This window comes from Planococcus citri, chromosome 2 (genome assembly GCF_950023065.1).
Source record: "Planococcus citri chromosome 2, ihPlaCitr1.1, whole genome shotgun sequence".
Taxonomy (NCBI): Eukaryota; Metazoa; Arthropoda; class Insecta; order Hemiptera; family Pseudococcidae; genus Planococcus; species Planococcus citri.
The window spans coordinates 43,095,618-43,115,509 of NC_088678.1; the positions used below are offsets into that span (position 1 = coordinate 43,095,618).

The 19,892-nt window shown below is 33.8% G+C and overlaps 2 protein-coding genes across 3 annotated transcripts in view; one reads left to right on the plus strand and one right to left on the minus strand.

The window, feature by feature from the left end:
* The window catches only part of CNMaR (CNMamide Receptor), a 118,857-nt gene extending 107,136 nt beyond the window's left edge, over positions 1-11,721 (minus strand). For both annotated transcript variants that reach the window (XM_065350370.1, XM_065350372.1), the window contains exon 1: positions 11,258-11,721. The gene's annotated coding sequence lies outside the window, so the exon portion shown is untranslated. The remainder of the gene's footprint in view (positions 1-11,257) is intronic.
* The window catches only part of fry (Protein furry), a 154,730-nt gene that overhangs the window by 118,119 nt on the left and 16,719 nt on the right, over positions 1-19,892 (plus strand). The window lies entirely within an intron of this gene.

The window sequence follows — 19,892 nt, forward strand, 5'->3', positions numbered from 1 at the left end:
TGGTAATATGATCGAAAGAACTAAGTATACCTACTGAGTAAATTGTTTCAGGCAAACACAATCAACAAAGAACTAATTTTTCATTTTATTTGAATAATCCTCTTGGAATGACATTTTGATTTAAAAAAATCTTCGGCCTGATGTAGGTGCTTTATTATTTAGCATTTTGGTTTCGCCCCCCCCCCCCAGTCATGGCCGTCTAATAATTTCGGTTGCACTTGGACATTTTCTTGAGAAGCCTCGAGTATTATTGCTTACTGTATAAAATGCAAGAGTTTTTGAAAAAAAATTGCCTAAATTGTTTCAAAATTACAAGGAGTAAAAAAAAGTCAACTTATGGTATAATGCAAAAAACACAAGTATACTTGAAGCCATTTTAATTTAGCCTCTTATCTATACAAAAATGATGAACTTCATCTCTTCATTATCTCCGCATCATTGTCCCCTTTCCTCTACGCTCCATAATTTTCTTCTTTTTCAGTATCCAGATCATCGTTATTATCCGTCTTCTTCCACCCCCTTATGTAAGTGTGAATGAATATTCATAAGGCAGCTCTTTTGAAAGCTTTTCTTATATGTAGCCCTCGATTATGTATCTGAATGTGCTTGCTTTTCTAGCACGTAAATATTTGTACCTGTAGGAATTAGGTGTACGATATTCTGACGTAATTATTTTAATTTTCCGGATTTTAGGTACTCATCATCAGAAACGTCATCTTTTACTGCATTTTTGGTTGTTTATTAATAGGCAAAATGTAAGGTAAAGTGGGGTAATTCCGATATGGGGTAATTCCGATAGTAAGCCCTAGCTTTGTTGCAAAACACATTTTGGCACAAATGATGAAGAAAGTAGGTAGTTTTAGTGCTAACCTACACCCATTAATGATCAGATGGTTCATCTGCTCTGTTTTGTCAAGTCTGTGCAGTGTTCAAAATCTGAATGCCCAAATCCTTTGCCGCAAAAAACAGGGCACTTTTGAAACTCGTTTTTATCGTTCAAAACTTGTTGAAAAATTCTGTTTAGAAGCTGATATTTGATGAATACGTGTTAAAGTGTCAGTACCTCTTTTGATTTTGCTTTCAAAATTATTTGTTTGGTGGCATTGAATTATTAAACATGTCGATCATTTTTCATGCTGCGGGGTAATTCCGATAGCCCCAGCAAAATTGTCCTGCAATGTTTTTTTCGCTGTTTTGATGTATTATAGTTTTAGGAGGTCGAAATTATCAAAGAAAATCCTCAAAACGGGGCATTTTTCTCTAGTTGGTCTAGTTTTCAAAAATTATGCCTCAAAAATGCATATTTGTAAAAAAATTTAATTTTTGTTCTAATGATTCAATTTACATGAAATAAAAACCTAAATATGCAATAAATGGTATATTTCAACATTACTGGCTCGGAATTACCCTGGGAGAATTCCTTTCCTTATAAAACTCATTATCGGAATTACCCCATTTTTAGGGTAATTCTGATAACTCAACCTTCCAAAATGTTTTTTCAATTATATGTATGAAGCCTTCACACAAATCACTCTTCAATATAGTCAATGTGTAGCTGAAGGACGCAGGAATAAAGTTGTTAAATCATTTTTGCCCCAAAATGTACAGGAAATCCAAAAAATGAGAAATTGCTAAAATTTTGAATTTTGCCATCGGAATTACCCCACTTTACCTTATAGCGAAAATATTGTCAAATTGACTGAAAAATTAGTAAATACTTTAAATTTTTACTTTTTTGTCAGATTACATCTCAGAAGAATGAAAAATATTTTTCCAAGTGAAAAATTCGTTCTATTAGTCGAAGCAAATAGGTATTTTGACCCTAAAAGTTTTCTTCTTTGAAATATATATTTTGCTCTCGTGAGTCTTGATATTCGAAAAATTTTCACATTTCTTCTCCAACTTTGCTGCAACATTTTTCGGTACTTACCTATTTGGTAAACAACGACGAGAAAAACAGCTGTGTGAAATTCCAAACATAGGTAATTGTTTAATTTAATGAAATTGAGCTTTTTCAAGTTTTCGGTAAAAATATCTTTAGGAGGAACCCTTCACAATTTTTCACTCCGATTGAGTGGAAATTTGGTTTCCTGGAAGAGCTTGTCATCCAGACCGCAGAATTAAATTTTGAGCTAGAGAAGTTGATTTTTGATAAATTTTTGAAAATGGTGAAAATAGCCTATTGGTAATTTTCTGCAAAAAGAGTAATACGAGTAATATTGAGATAAAAATCTGAAAATCGATTCGTATACTACAGTCGACCTCTCCCCCCTCCTCCCCTGGAATCGATTACCACTATTTTGGAATCAATCTGGAGGTTCCAGCAAGAGTTGGATTTCCTCTACCAACTTCAAATCGCTCCAGAAGGCGCTGTAATCAACTTCGGCAGCTGAAAATTGAATCTTATCACGAGTTCGACATTCTGAATCGATTGAGGTCGGCGGATCGTAAATCTGAACTGACTGGTTAAAAAGTTTATTTTTTCCAAGTTGAAAATCTCAAATTTTTAAAAAATTCCAAAATTGTCAACTTTTGCCTTAAATTGCTCAAAATATTTTCTACCTCCTAAAGTCGACCCCCTAAGCTGATTCTCGCCGTTTTCAAACCGATCTGGAGCGTCCGGAAAAATCTGGATTTTCTCCAGCAATGTCAAATCGCTCCAGAAAGTATTGCCATCAATTTCAGCACTTAATCAGTCGAAGTTGACTGGTTGTAAATGTTCCCGTGTCAAAAACTAAAAAAAATCCCGTACTTCCGGTGGGAAATTTCACGCTTTATAATTTTGGTTTTTATCATTTTTTTGTGGGATTTTCAGTTTTCTTTTGAAACTGAATTTCTCAGGGTGAAAACAAAATCAAATTTCTGGTAACAGAACATTGACTTTTGGAAAAAATAGAGGGTATTACAAAAAAATATAAAGAAAATTTGTTATTGAGATATTTTCAGCAAAAGAGAAACAATTGAATTTGATTTGAGATTTTACTTTCAATTTTTTCATAACTAAAAATCGATTGATTTTGGGAAAATCTGACTATCCTTTGAAGAAAAAAAAGAATCAAAATGTGGTGAGCTTAAAATTTTGCATAATGTGATGGGGTTAGGCTTTTCCTGGGGAGCTTAATTTTGGTAACTCAAGTTATTGAACGATTTTTTTATTGGAACCTTCGATTTGAGCCACCCTGTATACCAAAAATGTGATATCTACGTTTTAATTTCTATGCTTAACGTTAACTTGAAAATTGGTCGAATTTACATTGAAATTTCCACTTGAAAATCCAAATCATCTTGGAAGTTATTTTTTTTAATAAACTTTTCTGGTTCAAATCATAACCATAATCATTTAAAAAAATTACGAAAGAACTATTCCTACCTATATAGACAATAAAATCTTGCCGGAGCTTTGTTTATCCTTGAACTTGAGCATATTTGAAGCACCATTTGGAAAAAACAAAATAGAATTGAAACGTGGCTTCCTGATATAGTTTGAGCATTATGGTAAAAATAATCACTCGACATTGGGGTAGTTTTTTTCCTCATCGTAATAGAATCTGAAACCAGATCTGTTTTTTTTCCTGCTGCAGGAAATGAAATACGTATAGAGTTGTTATGATTTGAAATTTAATCCCACGTGGACATTGTTGCGTTATTTGGGCGACATTTGTCAACATTTTGGAACACTGCCCCTGAAAAATACGTTGGAATTTCGTTATCTCTTACAGAATGTAATAAAATTTCAAATTATTCGATACGCGTATATTTTATTTTTTCACAGCTTGGTAAAAGAACAGTAGCTCGTTTTCTTCATATTATATTCGATGTAATTGAGCCAATTTTTTCTTCTCGAAAATAATGCCAAAATTGTGACATTTTTGATTTCGAACCAATCCTGGAAGTTTTTTTCATCGTGAAAAATGCCTAGAAAATCAATTTGCGAGTGATTGAATTTTTTGTACAAGTATTCGAATGACCTTATAAAATTAATCAGCTTTCACCTTCCTGTCTAGGTAGTATTTCGAAGGCTAAAATTTTTTTTTCAAGTTTCAACACTACATAATCGTGCAAGGGGAATTGTATCTTCGTTTTGAAAATTAACCTAACGAAAAACAAAGATACGAGATTTTGATAATACGAAAGATTGAAATTAATGAGACCGTCAGCTTCATTATTGAAATAGATAATATTAAGACGTTACGACCGCAAAAAGGTACCCGAGTAAATTGCAATTATCCTTTGGAAGGATTAATATTTACTTGATATTGTGCCAATAATATCTCTATAGATATAACATGGTTGTATGAAATTTTTCATTGTGGCATAGCCGGCGGTTTTATATCGTGCATTGTTTGTTAATTTGACAGCCAAAGGTTGAGTCGAATCGCTTATGTTTTATAGTTATGCGAACGAATAACGTATTATAACGAACAAGCTGCTATTTAGAAAACTTATCAAGAATGAATCCAATTTTTATGCTAATTTATATGGGCTAGCGCAGTGTAATCTATTTGAAAAATATGTTTCGTCTGCGTTAAATTTTTAATATAACCGAGCACCAGGCCATTTAAAAATTCATGCACTCGAGAGTTTTTTTTAATCCAAAATTGAGGGCTTTTCAAGTACCTAGTGTCCTAAAGTGAAAAAAATTTCAATTTTTTTGCCTCGTTTGAAAGCTGCCTCAATTTTTTTTTATCAAACGGAGTAGGTAATCTTTCTTTATTTGGTTCGAATATTTATCTAAGAGTCATAAAAATCCAAACTCGTGGAAAGAAATAAGACATTAAGAATCATTAGGCTTTAATTTATATTTCTCGACGTTCGTACAAAAGTTTTAATTTAGATTTTTTTCTCCCTTTTTTGCGCTTTCAAGCTGCAAATTAACAAAGAAGCTAGAAATAGCCGGATAATATCTGTAATTTTAGATATAATTTACCGTCTTTGAGTGGAAAAACAAGAACAAGTTACCCTTTACCTATTATCTAGTTAGGTACTGGTGTACGAGGAGAGATTTTACTAGCTTTTATCCTTCATAGGCTATTAATGGATTTTATCAAAAGAAAGAAACGTAAAATTGTATGAAGGAAAATATGGTACACGAGTTATGAACTGTGTGAAATAAATATAAGGTACGAGCCTTTTTCTCTCTTCTTTATTTATGTATTCATTTAGAACGTGTGTTTTGTCGTCATTGATCCGGTGCACGATGGAAATTTTTTCGTGATTGATTCGACGATGTAATTTATCAAGTATTTGGAGATTGTTTTTTGACGTTTTCTTTTTCACACGTTTGAAAGCTTTTCATGCTAACCGTATTTTTTTTATTTGTTCGACGAAAGAACTTTATCGTCAAGTGTTATGTGCTGTACTTTGCAAGGTAAGGGTAATGTGATATGGAGACTGGAGAGTGCATTTTTTTGCCCCAATTATTATTTGTACATAACGAAGTATTTACTCTTATTAGAGATTTTTCTCTTGGAAAATTTCAGTAACTCGAATATTCCGGATTGCGTTTGTTTTTCGAATTGAATAGCGTCTAATTTTATCGTTCGCATCTGCAGAAAATACGTACATGTGATGTACCAATAAAGAGAAGAATTTCAACGAGAACTTGTTAAATTTAATAGAACTGGAATCGATGGTAAGATCATGCCAAGAAAAATTCATTGTTTCCAACTCAAGCTCGTACAAAAGGGATTTGAGTGGACAAATATCTTTCCAAATTAGATAATTTACGCTCTCTCTTCTTCATCCTTCCCTCCCTCTTTCCCTGAAATGTTGTATTTGATTTTTTTCAGAGGCTGTAAATTGGGTAGGTACAGATTTGGCTTTTTTTGACGAAATATCAAGAATTTGATTTTTTTTTTTTGATTTCAATTTTTCAAATTGCCTTTAGGCTTCAACTCATGAGCGAAGAAACTGCTCGAAGTGTCTGACTTTGATTTCAAAGAAAGTCGTACTTATGAAAATAAAAAGATTACAATTTTTGTGTTTTTTTTTTTTTGAAAAATTGATAGAAATTTGTTCCTTATTGCAGCATAGGTACACCTTTTGAAATCAAATTCCATAGTTTCCAGCTGGTCTGGAGTCTCTAGAAAAATTTTGGTTTTCTGTGTGAATTTTCAAAGTTTGAAATTCAAAAAAAAATGAAGCATTGAAAATGATCAATTGGTCAACTGAGCCCATAGGTCTACTTACTTGAAGTTTTTTTCCATTTGTAAACCCCCCCCCCACCATTCTCCCTCCCTCCCGCTCGCCCCTCACTGAATCAAATTTCACATTTGGTAAGACTCTACTTATTTATTTAAAATGTGTTTTTGGGATTCACTGGAGCAGTGAATTTTTAGATTCAGCACCTTCAAGTGTCCATGTCAAATTTACATGTTTAAAAAGGCTTAAATTTTTTTTGGAAGAAGCCGAAATTTTTCTAGAGGCTTCAGATCGATTTGAAATGTTGAAATGTAGTTTTGAAAAGACCACCTTTGTAAGTGAATATATTTTCGTCGATCTTATGCAAAAATTGTTTGAAATGATGCTTAGAATTGAAGTTTTGCTCCTAAAATTTTCTTTGATGGGTTTGTCGCAAGTACGTTTTGGTATTTTTCAAATAATAATCTCCCCATTTACTCAAATTTAATTTAATTTGATTAAGTCTGATGTCAGACTTGCTCTCGAAAAATACGTAATTAATTTTTTAACGAATGAAAAAGAATACTTATGGTACTGCAAAAAGTGAGCCTCGAGCAAGGAAAAAATTTGACCATAAAATTGCGGAAATAATTTAATAATTAATTCTTTCTAATTTAGATCAAAAACGGCATCTTTGGCTTTTGGCCAACTCTAATTGATTTGATTCTTGGTTTTCGGTGTAATTTTTATGGCAATTTAGATAAAAATTTCATAATTTTTTGACCATCTCTTCCATTTTCATTATTTATAATACAACCAACTCGCTATCTTTTCCTTAAATTCATTCAAAGTTGTTGTAGACTGTGCCTTTCCTTGAACTTTCATTCGTCTCCCTTGGAAAATTTTTCGGTTAAAGGCCTATTTCAACCCATAGAGACCTACGATAATAATAATACTCGTTCGTGCTATAATTTTTTCCTCTTCTGTATAACCATCCTACGCTGTTTAATCTGAAAGTACATACGACTTTTTTTTAGGAAAAAAAAAACGAAAGTTTTCAACAAACTCAATTTTGAAAATTGGGTATATTTCATGGTATTATTACATTTGTCTCGACGTCTAAGGAGTTTGCGATTGGTTAAATGTTCCCTTTGATTTTAAACTATCACGGCTACTTCGCATGTTGAGGTTTCGAGCAACAAATTGGTAAAATTGTGTGAAAGATGGATGGCTATCGTCTTTGTAGTACCTACGCTTACGTTTTCAGTTCGTTATACCATGCTTTCGTTTGAGATTCAATTTTAATTAATTAGTCATCTGGTATAGTATCTATAGGTACAGGTTAAGCAGACAGGTTCTATGCTCGAGGGATTCAAGAAGTGTACCAAATCACAGAGAAATGTCATTAGAAGCAGGCTACTTTTTTCCCCCTTAGATCATTCAAGGGTCACGCTCATCTATAAGTACGAAGAGAGATTAAAAATTTACGATTTTAAATGTCCATCCTGTGTCACGTCACAGGTTATTTCGATTTCCGCGGTGACTCGTCTGATGGACTCAGACCCGGATGAAGTATTCTTGCAAATGTTTACCTACTACTTAGTTGATAGATTGAGTATTTTGTAAACCTTTGGAGAATTTTAATTTCGAGTCGATAAATTGACCATTTTTATTACTTACTCGAGGTTTAACGACCTATTCTTATACGAAGGATATTTTTGCGCATTAGATCAGCGACGTTAAACGGACGATAGTCCTACGCACCATCCATTAGTTCGGATAACGATTGTCGAACACTAAAAAATCAGTTACCGATTGCCTTTAGAATAAGTATATGTGTAAGTTACCTATCTGTAAAGTTTCAACCTTATAAGCTTAAAACCATCGTAACGTTTATCGATTTCGTGTAAATCATTGTGAACGTAAAACCAATATAAAATGTATGAAAATGAAAAAAAAAAACAAAGTTTGGTAACCAATTAATGTGGGTTATTGCGAACAAAGTTAGTGGGTTTTTATGCTCGGAAGGATTTTTTTTTTACAAAATTAATCCAGTTTGATATGAGCTTGAGATAATTTTGAGTAACAGGTTTAGAAATGGAAAATTGTTGATAAATGTATTTGGTGACTTGATATGGAGGACGAGAGGGGGAGGAGGATTTCAAAATTGTTTAAATGGAGAAATACTATTTTCTGTATGATTTTTACATGATTTTTTTTTTCATCAGCATGTGCTTATAAATGTACTTCAATTTGACGTTCGCATACACAAAAGAGTTTATGATACGTAGGATTGAAGGCTGTAGGTGAGTTGATTCCCGTTTGATTTTTTTTAAAATGAAAGTGTCCGAATTGATTCCCACTTTTTATTTTCGAGTGTATGAATTGATTCCCACCTTTCATTTTGGAGTATACGAATTGATTCCCACCTTTCATTTTTGAGTGTACGAATTAATTCCCATGTACTTTTTTATTGCGTATGAATGAATTGATTTTGCCCCAGAGGAAGTGTTTATAGATTATGAAGTGGCTCTGGCTCAGTGTTGGTGGAAGAAAATCCAGAAACTAGGCCTAACCAGAGCCTACAAAAATACCAATGACGATGGGAAACATTTAAAGTACTTCTTCGGTATTCCCTTCCTCCCACCTGAAGATGTGCCTGAATGTTTCAAAACCATAACTGAGATTCGTAAAAAGAAAACGAACGATGATAAGATTTCTGAATTTGAGACATATGTCTACGACAACTATATCTCAGCATCATCTCAATTCCCGCCAGCACTTTGGGCTCAGTATGCTGCAACCATCAATCGGACGACCAATTCCTGTGAAAGTTTCCATTCTAAACTAAATTCCGATTTCTATTCCTGCCATCCCAGCATTTATAATTTTATTGTTTCCTGGGTAACGCTAGTAGGCTGGAATCAATTCGTACACTCGAAAATAAAAGGTGGGAATCAATTCGGACACTCAAAAATAAAAGGTGGGAATCAATTCGGACAGAATCGACGAAAATCATGCATATAGATTGATTTTAATTTGAAGAAAAAAAAGTTGATTCTTATTCAAATGAATATCTGAGTTAAAAAAGGATTATTTTGGAGAATCGTTGGATCATGGCTTTTCAAAAATCATCATGATAATATATAAAACATCAACGAAAAATTTCAAGGTTTCAAATGAATTGGAGCTCGTATTTTACTGGAAAATGATCTCTTTGGGCAAAATACTGAACATTGATTTTCTTAGCATTTATGTATTTTCAGATATTTTCAAACTTTTGAGGCAATTTTATGGGGAAAAAAAGGTCATCAATCAAAAATCTGATCAGAATGTTCGTAATGAGCTTCCAATAGCTCACATCTCCTACACTCTCAGCTTTGGCGGATCGAGTCACTCATAATTGTTTACATAGTGTTTCATTTGAGAAGAACCGAAACCTGACAAATTTCAATTGGAAGATTTCTGCACTTTTCTGTCTAGAATTTTTCCTTTGCCAAACGTCAAAATTTTGCGATTCATAACTCGAACCCTGGATAGTTATGCGGAAAGGGAGGAGGCAGAGAAATTCCCTTTGGAAAAATTTTTCAGAACAGGCTCAGAAAAATCAAAAGAGCATTCAAAAATGCATACACCCTCAAGCAAATTTTCAGATTCTGAATTTCATATTTCAATTTTTAAGGTAGGTATTTTTTGCAAAAAAAAAAAAAAATGAAAAATTGAAATATTAAAAATTGGGTGGAAAGCAGGAAATTGGGTTTATATTCTATTTTTGATTTTCTGAAACGATTAGTGGTAGTTTCGAGTGGTTCTGAAGTCTTCAAAAAAATTTTAGATTTTTATTTCTAAAAAAATATCACGAATCTGATGCATTTTATTTGAACTTTTTTTGTAGGATTTTTTCAGAATTGAAAAATCCAAAAACGTGATTACAAATAGCGTATGAACTTGACCAAATTTAGATGTATTCGTAGGAAATGGACGTTATTTTGAAAACAAAAAAAAAAAAAGATTTAAAATGGGAAAATGAACTTAGAGATTGTCTGGTGATGTATTTTTGAAAACGGTTTCGATTTTTTTGTCCTGTCTAACGATTTTTTTCACGGTTTCGGGTAACTTCTGAGATAGTTCATATTGTACGGCACCTAAGTACTTAGAATGCTTTTCATCACATCTCTTGGAAATTTTTTCTTCTTCAGCTTTCGTTTTCAGAATTTGAAATTATTTCTTCGGCTATACCTACTCTGAAAAGTTTTCTCCGAAAAAGCTCAAAAATTACTCTAAATAATTTTTAATAATCACATTCTAATTTTAGGACGATTTTTTTTTTTAAACTGGGAACCAAAATATAGTTTTATTGAATTTTAATAGTTACGTTCGTTTAATCGAGTTCAACTGGCCCAATTTTAAAGTTTTTTTTTCTTCAAAATTTGGAGTTTTCCGCTCGAACCATTTCGATTCAAACATATTGTATCGTACGATAGTACGTATTATTGGAATGATTTTAAGTGATAGCTAATACTGTACAAGTACCAAATACCGATAAATCCGCAATTAAGGTGATAAATCAGTTGAATAAAATTAATGAAGATTTCGACGTACGTAGAATAAATTACTTTTTCGTTAATAGAAAACGTGACGAAGTTATGTTAAATCGGATGCGATTATTTTTGAATTTAAGAGCCATTTGACGTGATTGTATGCAATAAAGTTGTACGTACGATGTAATGAAAAATACATACTACCGGGTGAAATATATCGTACATTTCGTATTTTCGTACGTACAGAGTTCCTACCTACTGAATTTTCGCGGGTTGATGCGCGTAAAGCCAACTTAGCTCATCATTTAGGTACCTACTTCATATTGTCGCACGATTTCGAGCAAATATTTACCGACAGGTAGTACATAAATTTCAAACGATCGGTGGACCAACGTGGTACAATTTAAATGATTAAATACACCTACTGCTCGGTTTTGACGAATAAATTACTCAGAGGGGACAATTATTTGTGGAATGGAACCCCTCGAGGGAGATGGGCTTTGTTCGTATATCTAAACATTTAGGTATTTATGCCGAAGTACGCATGAAAAATAAAAAATTGAAATTAGAATTAAAAATTGACCAAATTTTCTTACCGGTTTGATTACGTTTCTTTATTGTATCAAGTAGGTACTCGTTATACTTCGCATAATAATTTTTTTTCATCAATTTTACGCACCAACTCGACGATTTTTCTCAATTTTTGGAGGGAAAAATACACGCACTCGCGGTATCGAAATTATACCCGGGTATGTAAAATTCGCGTAAGATAATTTCGTATCGCGACGAAACGAAAAGGGTGAATTTCGATTAGGATCACTTTCACTTGGGGTTCAGTCACAGCGTGTGTAATGATTGCGAAAAACTATGATAAGAGAGTCGACTTATCTACCTGTAGTCAGCTTCTGCGCGCCGCGACTCGATCGCGCCTTCCCATTTTTATGCTATTTTGTTTATTGTTTGTACAACTGGACCGGGACCGCTGTTAACCGATTATAATGAAGAGATAAAACACTCGCGAATGTAATCATTCGTCATTTTTTTTTTAAATGCTGGCGTCGTGGTTGTCTTCTAAATGGAATTTTTTAACCGAAATCGAGTCGTTAATTTGTTCTGCGTGTTTGTAATGTATCTAAATTCGTTCGTTCGTTGATTCGTTCCTTCGCAACAGAGGGGTAGAGTGCGATTGTTTTCGTTGAATTCGCATTGATCAGCCGAAGGTAAGAAGAGTTGTAAATTTTTATGATGCGCAAATGATGATTGGTCTAAATACGAGCACCTGAAGTATGGCCAAGGAGATGCGCTGCAACTTGGTGATTCGTTTTTAAGTGTACCTATTTTGAAATGCACCTTTGGTGGCGTTCGGTATGCTAACTGTTTTCTTATAGGCATAGGCTCGTTTTCAATATGGCAATTTATTATTAGGGGTGGTTCCCATTTGTATTACATAGCGTTATTCAGTTGATCGGGTATTTTTTTCCATTACGAAAGTTTGAAAAAATTAATGAAGAAATTAATAAGTTGAGCGGAAATTTTAATATCATTTTTTCAAAGAAAACAACATCTTCGAAAAGATGTGGAAATTTTTAACGCTCTTGAACTCGAATACGAGCCGATATTCTGACTTCAAAATAAGTAGCCTTTTCGAATCGATAAACTTAATTGAAACCTTGTGATCAAACTTTTTACATTGTTGTTAAAGGGGCCAAAAAAATTGTTCTTATCTTTCCGAACCTAATGGAGATGAGAAACAAATCCATTTTCTTTTCTTTTTTTTACTCATAGGAGAATATTTTTCGAGAGTTTTTTGTTGTAATATTTTATGTAAGTATGATGTTTCTGATACGAATATTAATTTATTCGAAAATGATTTATTCGAGTTATCACGCTGGAGTTGATGAATTTACCTGATGATGGATCGAGTGCGAAAAAATGTTTTAAATGTTTAAAAAATCTGGCGATAAACTTGCTTGAAATTTTCCGAACTTAGGTCTGGCTATAGTAAAATGCATCGAACATTGTTTCGTTTCTTACCTTCAAAGGTTTTGAAAAATTTCATTAACGCTAAAAAAAATGCTGAAAAAAGTTTAACAAAAGTTTGTTAAAATTTATAGCTTTTTTTACAACATGCCTCTATGAACATAATAGCATACGTTTCATAGGTTTACTTCTGCCGTACTTATCATATCAAATTTATTATGAGCCTTTTTCTCTTGCTCTTCGGTAACTCGTCGTTTTTATTAATTTGTGTTTTAATTTTGTTCCGCCACAAAAAAGAAGCACTAATTTGTTGCCATAAATTCGTATAAGGATATGGTGAAATTTGATTTTTTTTTCATGGATAAGTAGGCTATTTGTTAGACGTCTCACGAGCAGCTGATTCTTTCTTCTCAAAAGGAGGAAAGATTATCAAGTTTTATAACCCTGTTTTTATAGACTTTACGACTGGTTTTTCCTAGATTTTATCATAAAAATGATACATAAGCGACATACTCGCCAGATTCTTGAAATAGTAAGACTGAAGCGGATGCATAGAATATTTTAGCGAGTGATTCTGAACATTTTTGCGGGTAGTTAATAAACTATGAAGTTCATGGGCGATTTGAGACAGAGAAAAATTGAAAATCTTTTCCGTGTTTGAATATTCAAGTCTCCAATTATGATTGAACTGGCCACATCTCTAAAAAACATAACGAATGATCAAATTTTGTATTCCAACAGAAAAGGAAAGGCCTCTGAAATCGAGGTGAAATTTTCATCATTTTCAAGAATCTGGTTTTGTAAAAAAGTGTGTCTCGTTCATCTCTATCCTCCCATTTTGCTCAGATCGATCGTAAAAAATAGTCGCTCTGGAGAAAAAAACTAAATGTTGGTAAACGTTTGAAATCTGATGTCATTTCTGTTGCTAAAATGTAGTGGAAGGATGTGAATGGTTGACTCAAGAAAAAGGTCGTTTTAAAAATGCCTTTTATGTCTTGGAATTTTTGAATTTTTTGCTAGATGTGGGGAAAAGGGCTTTTTAAATCATCACGAATTGAAATTCGAATATTTTCTTCAGAAAGAGGGCTTCGTTTTCTGCCCAAATGTCGGTCTAATCTTTAGTTGAAGAACTTACAATGAGGTCATTTGTTAAATCTTATTTTTTCAAATACTCACTATCAGTGTAGCATTTGATTGAGATGAAAAATGATCTTTACAAAAAAATACGAGTACATCTTGGATTTAGAATGTTCAATCTTACAAAGATATTATGCCTCTTGAGGTGTCCGCATCCTGTTTGATCTGACCGTGAATTTCGCAAAGAGCATAACCAGAATTTTAATTTCCCAAACTAATATTTCGATTTTTGGAAAATGTTTGAAAATCCAAAATTCGCCATTTTCAGCGTTTTTTACTTTTTTGAAAAAAAAAATGTTTATTTAGGAAAAAATGATGGGAATTTGTTCTGAAACTAATATCAACTCCTCAGAATCCGAATTTCAGTATTTCGAGACATCTGGAGCATACAGCACGATTTTTGAGTTCTCCAAAAGACATGGAAACGAATTTTGTCATTTAAACATCGAATTCCGGCTTATTCTGGACAGAATCAAGAAGTTTACCCAGGTATGAGCCGATTTCCAAAAGAACATCTCAAGCGTGTTTTTGACCAGCAAAGCTATATTCATGAGGAAAAAAATTCAAAAAATCAAAAATTCTTTATTGGCGCGGAAATTTCAAATTTGCACGAATCATTGCATCTTGTCTAAAACCAAACCCCCCCTTCCTCCCCCGAATTGAAATTTCCCTGTGAACAGAAAATTGTTGTATTTTTATTTTTACGTATTTTCACTTTTCCTAATAAAATGTGCTGGTCATGAAATCGCATTCTCGAGGACTCGAGATGCCCACCTCACCACCTGGAAATTGGGTTTGAATGTAAATAAACTCTTTAAACAGTCCTAGAAATTGAAATTACTCGATTTTTAGCTGCCCATATCAATTCTCACGCCTTCTGAAAAAATTTCAAAACTCTGGAGAAATTGAAAATTTCACTGGAGGCTCCAGAATGACTAGAAATGGTGAAATTTGGATCGTGAGGGAGGGGGAGGTTTTTGATAAGATGCAGCCATTCGAGAAAATTTCAAAAATGTCTCTACGAATTATTGAAAATTTTAGGTTTTTTGAATTAATTTTTTTCTTTATAAATAATATGCTGGTAAAAAAACACTTTTGAGGTGTACGCCTGGAAACAGTCTCAAATATGAATAAACCCATTAAACGAATCGAGAATAAGCCACAGCTCAATTTTTAGATGGTCAAATCAATTGCTGTGTTTTCTGGAAAAATTCAAAACTCCTAGAAAAACCGAAAATCGCGATGGGAGGCTCCAGAAAGCCCTGAAATAGTGAAGTCTGATTTAGGAAGTTTTTTTTTTTTTTTTTTTGGTTTCAGGACCATTGTTCACAATTTTTATTTAGTCTGTTTTTTTTCTTTTCAAAAATCCAGGCTCTATTGCAGTCTGCATAGAAAGAAGACATGTCTGATTTCTCTTCCCCTCCCCCCTATAGTCAATATTTAGGTTAAAAAGTCCAATCTACCCCATATTTTAAATTTTAATTCCTATTCGTAATTAAATTACTCCGAGATGAAAGAGCTTATGTGTGAGTAGAGGATTTTGGCGGTTGGTGACTTCTGGCAAATGGCGATGATTATTCGTTCACCCAGATGGCTAAGATGGTTCTCGTTTCGAATAAATTAAGTCTTAAAAAACACGATTTGAAAATAAATAGAAACAAAAACGCCACGTAAATGCTTTCTTGGTAAAATGATAGCTGCATTTAGATTCATCCAGCTTAGCTAATTACATAACAATAAAATGTAATGACCGAAAATTTATATAATATATTATCACACTTCACATACGTTCGGTTCGTTGATTACACGCCGCACTTGAGTTTTAACCACGCAAATTACTTAATTGTGGGATGAAAAAGGTGAACCGTCGATTTGCGAAAGCTTCGTTGTACACATATGTGTACATCTCATCTACCTACCTACCTACTCGTACTATATTATTAGGAAAACTAACACGTTGAAAATTCTATTCTCGTGCCCTAGGGATCTCGTAATATCTACTCCAGAGTACTTATATACGTTGTATTTTCACGTGCTGGCGCGTTATTGATGCGTGGGCCGAGTAATAGTATAAATGTGCATCTTTGGCGGTGAAAAATTCCGACTATAAAAATATTTTTCCCGCGTATTATCTGTGAAAGTGAAAAACTCGATGAGTATTAAGACGAAGAGATCGGATAGAGAGGGGTGCATAACGACGACGTGAACGCATTTTTTTCATCTCGTTAGTATATACACCAACACCTATTACTTACCTGCCTACCTTACCTATCTACCTATTGCCTAATGCCTACGCCTTCGATAAAATGAATTACCGCAATTAAAACCATACACCGCAGAAAGTTTAAAAATTTACCGAGCTGTATCCATTAAAATTTTTGCAGTTGTTGGAAAACAAGCGGTTTGGATTTTTTTCTTTTTCGTTGTTTGTTTCAAAGATAGCAGCATGTGCTGTGATATCAATAATTCAACGAGTACATTGACCAACGGATTTCATGAAGACAGAAAGGTATGCATCGGACACGCGTAGCCACCAGTCACTAAAATAATTAATGCATACCTATGTAAGGCAGAGGCAAAAACAAAAGTAAATTTCGAAAAGTTGTTTAGACGCAGTGATTCTGTTTGAAACATGGCTCGGTGAAATTCAGAATACACTTTTCCGCTCGAATAGCTATATTTCGATTGGCGAAAAAGTAAATCCGTTTTCGAGCTAACCGAAGACGAAGAGATTTTCATTTTTGACGCGTAAATGAAAAAGTACACGTGATGAAAATGCAATTGAGGTTAAGTAATAGGAAAATGTCATTCGAGAGTTCGAGACTACACGCTTTTTAGGACGATTTGGGCTTGTTGCGTATACATTGCTTAGTTTTTCTGTCGTCGATGCGGAAAAACTTGCCGTGTTTGCGTGGTGTGCATATATACATCATACAGGGTGTCCTGGTTAGGTAAAGTAAGTCAAAGTTATAGGCGACGAAATGTATGGGACTTATTTCATATCAACTCGAATCAGGATTGGAGTTGAGTTCTACGATTTTTCTCAATTTTTTACGAGTTTTCTTTGATCATCTTATGCCAGCTCTTCGCATAATTTTGATAAAAGGGATGAGCTGGGGGGAGGGATTGAATGAGTCGAATTCCAAAACTATAAATAGGTATTGGAATCCAATAAACTCAAATTTGGCAGAATCGAAAAAATTTTGCTGTGGTTTGATAATTTTCGTTTTTTTTCTTCAAAATTGGAGAACTGCAGTGACGCTGAAGTTTAAAAGCACAGAGGGGAAGATTCAGCGGTGTTCGATCGAAAAAATAGACCAATGTTCGAATTCGGCATCCTCAAATCAGCAATAAATATCTTCATGTACATACTTCACTTCACCATCAAATTTTTCAAGATTTTAATTCAATGTAGAGGCTGTTGCTCCCCTTCGGGATTTCTAGATCCTTTTTTGAAAATTGTTTAATCAAAACGAGAATGAAAAAGAGTCTTTATTAGATAATTTTTTTCAATTTTCAAGAGCACACCTAGTGTATCCTTCCCACATGTATGTCACATTTCATCCTCTCAGGTGATGAAGAGACGTGAAACCCCATATTTTTGTGTCTGGAAAGAAGCAGGGAGGGGTTAACAATTTCAATTTCCTTTTTCAACAATTAGGTACCTATGTAGGCATCTTTTCAATTTCCGTATTGGGCAAATTTTAAAGGAAAAAAAAACGGAAATTCAAACTGGGACACCACTCTGTGTCTGTACATTTAGTTATGAAATTACCAACTCTTTGGCTTTGACATTCTCAAATGGACTGGTTTAAAGAGGTAATATTTTTTTGTAGGAAATTTACCTACGTTATGAAAAATGACGACCTATCTCAAAGGAGTGTGTAGTATTTTGTTTGTTTTTTTTTCATGGTTCTCGCATTACGAAGTATTTTCATAACTATATGTCAACGTTCTTTACGCACGAGTACGACGAGAGAGTGGGCATGTACCTTCATTTTTCATTCTGTACGAGTGCCATTTTCCAAAATAAAAGTCTCTCACACGTTGATTATTTTTAAAATGCCGGACTCCGAATCTGGAACTTCTTTAAAAATTCGATTACCTTCGATAAATGGATTTAGCTCGTTGGAAAAATGAATGGGTGTTTTAAATGGAAGTATAGGTACGCGTTTTCTGTATAAGGATTTATCTGTCTATTTTATCCTTGTTAACCTGTCTTTTTGAATGTCTTCTCTATCGCAGGTTGAACAAAGCTCGGTTTAAGTTCGCTGGATAGGTATTTCCTTTATATTTTCCATCAATGAGTAGAGTAGAGTAGGCCAGCTATGTGTTTTGTATTATATGGGTACGGCTCGTGGTTGTGGATAACAATTATCTTGTTGCAGGCTGGAGCGACGAGGATATAAGTGATGTAATATCGGTTTTATTTCAAGTTTCGGAGAAGAAAGTTTTGAATTGTGAGTAGGAGTTGTTTCAAGCTAGACGATTAATTATATTTACGTCTTTTTAGAAAGGTTGAGGAAGGAACGTAAGGAAATAAAATTACTTTTTTTTTTATTTTTGCAATGATTCCATTAAGACACAATGAAAACAAAAAGCAGCGTAGAATTAATGAGGACGATGAAAAGTACGACAGGGTGGTTTATATTATTCATAATGAGTGATAATTAGTCTACGGTTATGCAAAGTAGTTTGAAATGGATCACAATGAATGTTACTGTATAGTGCTGAGTGGTATGGAGTAGATGAGTAACAACTTATATAAAATGCCATGTCATTGTTTAAAACATCCCCACCTCACGTAAGAGCGTAAAAATAAAGAAAATGGGCTGAAAATACTTTTCGAAATTATAAAAATCTCAACAATCTTGAGTTGAAATTGAGCCTCTTGGTGAATTGTTTTGCCTCATTTTTCTACGGTAAAAATCCATTGAGTAGCAGTAGCTCAGAAAAAATCTTGAACTGCTCAATCGAAAAATTTAGAAATCCAAAGAGATTTGAATTTCGTAAAATTTCCCCAAAAATAAGAAGAGAACTCGATTTTCCAATTATTACATCGGAAAACGTTGTATTTGGTCATACTTAATTGTACCTACATATCTCAACCAAAATCACTTTTGAAGGCTCAGTTTTGAAACTAGCGAAGATAGTGCTATTTTCGAGCCCAAATTATTCGAAAAATATGTAATTAGGTTACTAGTACTCGAAAAAAAAACATTCTGGTCATATCCCATATCTCATCAACCATCATACAGAACTTGAAATAAAATTACTAAATTGCTGAGAGGCCAGACAGGAATACAGAAACTTTCGGAAGCCAAACAGACGGACCAATGACCTTAAAAGGACAGAAAGCTGCCAACTTCATTTTTAAATTTTTTGCGAACGTTTGAAAACTCAAAATTGAATGTTTTTGGTGATTTATGCTTTTTTTAAAAAAAGTGCTTACTCGATCAGCAAAAATGATCAAAATAAGTCATAAAACTGATATTAATTCCCCGAATCCAAATTTCACCATTTCCAGCCAATCTGGAGCCTCCAGCGCGATTTTTATTTCTCCAGAATTTGACCTGTATAACGATTTTATCCACATTTGAGCTGATTTTGGGAGTGATACCTCAAAAGTGGTTTTTTGACCAGCTTTTTTCATAGTAAAAATATCCAAAAAATCAAAAATTTCCCGTTTGTGTGGAAATTTTCGAAATTTGGTGAATCGCTGTACTTCGTCCAGAACTAAACCCCCCCCCCCCAAGGGCAAATGTCGCCATTTCCAGTCATTCTGGAGCTTCCAGTGCGATTTCCAGGTCAAGTTTAACACATAACTCGATTTTTAGCTACCCACTTCATATTCACGCCTTCTTGGAGCAAATTTAAAATTCTGGAAAAATCGAAAATTGCGTTGGAAGCTCCAGAATGACTGGAAATGGCGAAATTCGCCCTCGGAGGGTTAGTTCTGGACGAAGTACAGCGATTCACCAAATTTCGAAAATTTCCACACAAACGGGAAATTTTTGATTTTTTGGATATTTTTATTATGAAAAAAGCTGCTCAAAAAACCACTCTTGAGGTGTCACTCTCAAAATCGGTCCGAATGTGGATATACTCGTTAAA